Source organism: Jatropha curcas, chromosome 7 (assembly GCF_041381405.1).
Source record: "Jatropha curcas cultivar XTBG-Jc1 chromosome 7, XTBG_Jcur_1.0, whole genome shotgun sequence".
Lineage (NCBI taxonomy): Eukaryota > Viridiplantae > Streptophyta > Magnoliopsida > Malpighiales > Euphorbiaceae > Jatropha > Jatropha curcas.
Genome location: NC_143157.1, coordinates 17,490,180 through 17,496,179, shown reverse-complemented (window position 1 = coordinate 17,496,179; position 6,000 = coordinate 17,490,180). Strand labels below are relative to the sequence as shown.

The 6,000-nt window shown below is 31.9% G+C and overlaps 1 pseudogene; it reads right to left on the bottom strand.

The window, feature by feature from the left end:
• Positions 1–1,202: 1,202 nt before the first annotated feature.
• The window catches only part of LOC149494823 (uncharacterized), a 53,816-nt pseudogene continuing 49,018 nt past the window's right edge, over positions 1,203–6,000 (bottom strand).

Here is a 6,000-nt window from a genome sequence, read left to right as displayed (position 1 = left end):
GAGAACTTGAATAAGATGAAGATGATCATCACTGATTTTTGCTTGAGATATTTGATTCCAAATCAGTTGAACTTGAGCAAGAAAATCATTCACAGATTGGCCATATTCTTGTTTGAGATTATGAAGAGTAGTCCACAATTGAAAATAATGAGCAAGTCTAGTAGTTTGATATCGATTGGCTAAGAAATCCCATATTTCTTTTGCAGTGTCATAATTAGCAAATTGGATGTGAATAGATGGAACAGAACTATTACGAAACCAAGTAATAATCTGATGATTTTTACTATCCCAATCTTCAAGGCGATCAGCAAATTTGACTTCAATTTAATCTTGCTGTTTGGTTGGCTTTATTACATCTCCATTAACAATACGCCAAAGCTTAGGACCGATCAAAAAACTTTTCATTCCTTGGACCCACAAATTATAGTTTGAGCCAGTCAAAATGTTTACAATGGGTTTTGCAATCTCAGATGTCTCCATTTAAGAGTGAGGCCAAATAGAAAAGGAATCACAAATGTTGAAATAGAAAAAATTATATATATATCAACAAAATAACAGGATAACATACAAATAAAGCAACAAAAGTTCACAATAACAAATTCAACAAAATGTAGTGTGGGTTCCTACAACCTTAACCTGGGATCCCCAGAATTAAGTCAGAGTGTGGAGGGAGAAGAGAAAGGTGCCGTCAACACGGACTTAGAATATAGCAAATTTAAACAATTTTATTTATATACAAAACTTTAATACAATATTTATACTTACAAAGGGTTTTACAAGCAAACTTTCTTCAAACTTTGAATGCTTACAAATGAACTGAGAATGGAAGGGGAGAGAGGGATTTCTAATAAAGGTAGATGTAAAATTGCAACGATGCCTTCACAAGGGGAAAAGCTCCCTTTATATAGAAAAATTAAGAATCTGTACTACTTGCCTTTTACTGTTGATGAATAGTGCTTGGTCTGCCACCGAATCTTGACCTTTACTGTGGATGAACAGTGGTTGGTCTGCCACCGAATCTTGACCTTTACTGTAGATAAACAGTGGTTGACCTTTACTGTGGATGAATAGTGCTTGGTCTGCCACCGAATCTTGACTTTTACTGTTGATATAGTAACCTGGCTTCTACTGTGGAAATAGTAGCTTGGCCTTTACTGTTGAAAAAATAATGGGTGGAAGGAATAAGGTTCCTTCTGCCTGATTTATATGGAACTGGAACAAGATGAGGACGATGATGTGTCCTTCTTTTTCTTTTCTTTTCTTTTTATTTTTTCTTTTCTTTTTTCTTTTGCTTTCTTATCTGCTTTACTTTTGATTTTTATTGTCGGCATTGCTTCATCACTGTCTTCAAAGGAAGATATAGAGGCTTCTGAAGAAGATGATGTCAATTTAGTTTTGCATTTATGACTTGGCTTAGATGAAGATTTACTAGAGGATGCTTCCCTAAATTTACTAGATGATGAATTTATTGGGAGTTCTGAGCTGGTTGAAAGTTGTTAAAACATTTCTTGACAGATCAGTTTATATTCTTCTGGAGTTTTAGCGGCAGCTAACCGGGCTTGACACTGTGCTTTCTGAATTCCAAATGTAGGGTTATCCGGAGAAGCTAATGTACTAGCATAGGTTAATGCTGGCATGGAAGAGCTAGCTATTTTAGTGCGAATCCATTGACTGATTTTTAGTTCAGTAGTGGTGTTTTTGAAAGATCCCCACCATTTTATTTTGTGTCTTTTTACCAACATAGGAATTTGAGTTCCAGGAACATATTGATAATCAAAATACCACTGATATACCCAAGGGGTGAAGAAAGTCATACAATAATACATCAAGGATGGAATGTGGACTTCTCCAGGATTAGGTTTATAATTGGTTTTAAAATACTGGTATAAAGAAATGATATCCGGAGGAATAATGTCTTCAGATATACCTCTGGATTGCCACCACTTTTTAAACCAATTGGGGATTTTTAAATCGGTGCGGATATGTTGATCAAAATATACTAACCACGAATGAGTAGTAGTTGGATTTTGAATACAAAAAACTTTTTTCCAAGCTTCTTTGTAGTCAAAATAATTATATGTAGTATTATATTTATGTAAAACTTTAAATCGTACTGGGGTATAAAATGAAGATACGGGCCAATCTTTGGGATGAATAACCCGTTTTATCTGAATAGAAGAATAAGAAATTACAGATTTATTTTTTGTATCAAAAGTATGTTTTATTTTTACAGAACCAGTATCTATTAAAATATTATGATAATATTTCTGAGGTTTTGAAAAATCAGTTGGAGCATAATACCAATTCTCAGGATAATAATGGTTTATGATTTGCCAAGGATTAATATTATTATATCCGTCCTCGACTTCAATCTCATAATCATAAATATGTTTTACAAACCATTTATGAATACTACTAGTATTAGAATACTGGATTTTTGGCAAATCCACAGCCATCAACGGATTTGATAAGTCTTTACTGTCTACCGTTTGAGACAGACTAGTCGTACCATGAGCGGATACGATCGCTTGAGTTTTAGAAATTATACCTGTATCTTCTGTGGAAGAAGATGCCATACCTTGCAAGGCCTTTAATACCTCTGGAGATTGACTGAGTTCTTCAATCCATTTTTTGAGGTCTTTATAAGGGGTTGGTTTACTGTTTAGAGTAAGGGTTTTATTGAGATCTTCAGAATGGTCTGAAAGGGCTTTAGTAGGTGAATCTGATTCTTTCCCTTTATCCTTCTTCTTTCCCATTGTTCTGTAAGAATTCTCGTGTCAAAAAGTCTGGGATATTATTAGTATTCCCTTTAATATATTCAATATCAAATTCAAAAATACTTAAGAGTGCTTGCCATCTTGCAAAAATTTGTTTAGAAGCAAGATTTTGAACATCTTTTTGCAAAACATCTTTTGCAGATTTACAATCAATTCTGAGTAAAAACTTTTGATTTAGCAAATCCGATTGAAATTTGTTGATACATATAACTATACTTAAAATTTCTTTTTTAATAGTAGAATAATTTATTTGTGTCTGGTTCCAATGTCCTGATGTATATTGAATAATACGTTCTTTACCATTGATTATTTGTTTTAAGATGCCTCCATAACCTAGATTGGATGCATCTGTTTCGACAATTTTAAATGCAGTTGGATTAGGGATATATAAATAAGGAATTTCTTTTACTAGTGATTTAATATTTTTGACCAATTGTGTATGCTTAGTGGTCCAAGGACCAGCATTTTTTCTAAGTCTATCATGTAACGGTTTGATCATACAATTTAAATTAGGATAAAAGTCAATAACATAATTTAAACAACCAATAAATCTTTGAAGTTGTATTTTATTAGTGATTTCATCAAGAAATTTTTCGCCAAATACCATAGTCCTTTCTATAGGTTGAATTATTCCTTGTTCAATATAATGTCCTAAAAACCTAATTTTAGTTTTAAATAAATCCATTTTAGTTTGGCTAAGTGCTAAACCATTTTTTTCTATAATCATACAGAAGGTTTTTAAATGTTTAAAATGGTTTTCAATAGTTTGACTAAATACTAACACATCATCAATATAGACAATACAAAATTTTGAATAAGGATTAAATATATCATTCATTATTCTTTGAAATTCTGAAGGTGCGTTTTTTAATCCAAAGGGCATTACATTCCATTCATATTGACCAAAAGGGACTGTAAACGCTGTTTTATATCTATCTTTAGGATGAATTTGTATTTGCCAATAACCTGATTTCATGTCAAATTTACTAAAAATATTAGCATTGTACAATTTCTTTAAAAGATCTTTTTTATTTGGGATGGGGTATCTTATCCATTTTAATGCTGCATTTAGTGGTTTATAGTTTATTACCAATCGTGGTACCCCTCTTTCTATTTCTGCATTTTTATTAACATAAAATGCTGCACATGACCATGTGCTTCTTGATTTACTAATTAATTTTTTATTTTCTAATTCTTTAATTTCATTTTTACAATGTTCTATCAATTCAGGATTCATTTGAATTGGTCTGGCTTTAGTTGTAATAGTTTTTTCATCAAAATTATTTTCATATGGTAAATCAATTATGTGCTGTTTACGATTCCAAAAAGCATTAGGGTGATCTGCACAAAGTTTTTTCTCCATATAATCTTTTAGGTCTTTTATTTTATTTTGTATAAATTCGGTTCCTAGTTGTTCTTTAATTCTTTTTAAACACATATTATTTTTTAAATCTTTTAAGTCTTCTTCTTTAGATTTTATTAATGAACTGATTTCTATTGTCCTAATAGAATGAGCTTTTAGTAAATTTAAGTTCTTTCTCCTAGGTTTTTCCATGAATTCTAGTTTAGCGGTTTTATTTCTTGTTTTGAATTTAATACAATCTTCTTTCACTGAATAAGGTGTTATTATGTTTATAAAAGGTGTTCCTAAAATGACCATATAATTTATTTGGGGAGAAATTAAAAACATTGTTTTTAGTTCTAAATCTTGGTTTATTGTAACACCCACAGACCAATCTCAGAGAACCAGACGGTGGATGCCACAATCGGTGCCGGAGCACCATCTTATGTCACTATAAAAGCTAGATCACAAATTAGAAGTGGTTAAATTTTCATAAGGAGGCAAGTAATTACCAGTTTTTTTTGTATTATTAATTTTTATTTTTTTTTTACAAAAATAATGTTTAAGAAAATTCCTACGAAAATTTCACAAGAGTTTCCCCTAAAAATTTACTTGCCACACAAAGAAAATATACACACTTCCAATTTTTTTTTAAACCCCCAAACCTCCAATTCAACAACATACTACAAGCACTTCTAAATATCCATCAATATACGCATAATATTCGAAACACATTCTTTTCAAGGAATCTCTAATCATCATACACCAAAAATATAATAAGGTGTTATTTCTTTAAATAATCATAACTCTTAATACATGACAAACTTATTATATCCAACGTTCACAACACAATATTTATATACATGCCAAAAATCACCATTTACAAAATATCCTACCCAAGATGTGATATCTACTCTGATGCTCGTCCTCTGGTCTTGAAGAACACCCTCCGCTCCTAACCTGCGCGTGATAAAAATCAACGCGCTGAGTGGAAGACTCAGTGGTGCTAAATAACCAACAATTTAATTAACAATAGCCAAGGCAAAACTTAAATTACTCAACTATATAAATACCGAAATCGCATTCATTTAATTCAAATACTTTGAAAGCAATGAGAAGATTATAAATACAAATATGTCTTCATTCTTTTATAGCAACAATAAAATTTCATTTTTCGTTAAGGCTCATACTCATACAGAATGAACATAAGCAGATTTGATCGTGGCCTATGTTAGCGCCACCCCCATCACATACTCGTGGCCTATGAAAGCACCACCGTGGCCTATGAAAGCACCACCCCCATCACACAATCGTGGCCTATGAAAGCACCACCGTGGCCTATGAAAGCACCACCCCATCACACAAATAAGCGCGTCCGCCTATTTATAAGGGTTGATAACCCTAGCATATGATCATAGCTTCACAATAAGAAAATCCATCTCATCATACTACGTCTCAATCATGCATAGTAGAGCCTAAATCAAAAGCATTCTTTCACAAAAGCAATAATTCTTAATCAAAACCTCTTCATTTAGTACTCATCAGTTCAAATATTTTACTCAAAACACTATAAATGTATATATACTTAATATAATATAAAAGTACATAAATCAAGAACTTTTCAGCATTGTTATAAACTTGACCTTTGCTGGGTTTTTAACACATAATTTGAGTTATGGGTCTCCAAATTGAATGAATGTGTTTACTAAGGAAAAATTGAAGAAGAAGAAGAAGAAGAAGAAGAAGAAGACGTAGGAAAAGAAGAAGAAGGATAGTGTTGCCCAATTAATGGAGGAGATAATGATTTACTCCATAAAAATTGGATGGCTAGGATTGAATGTAAATCTAATCTAATGGCTACAAATATTCTCCAAATTAAAT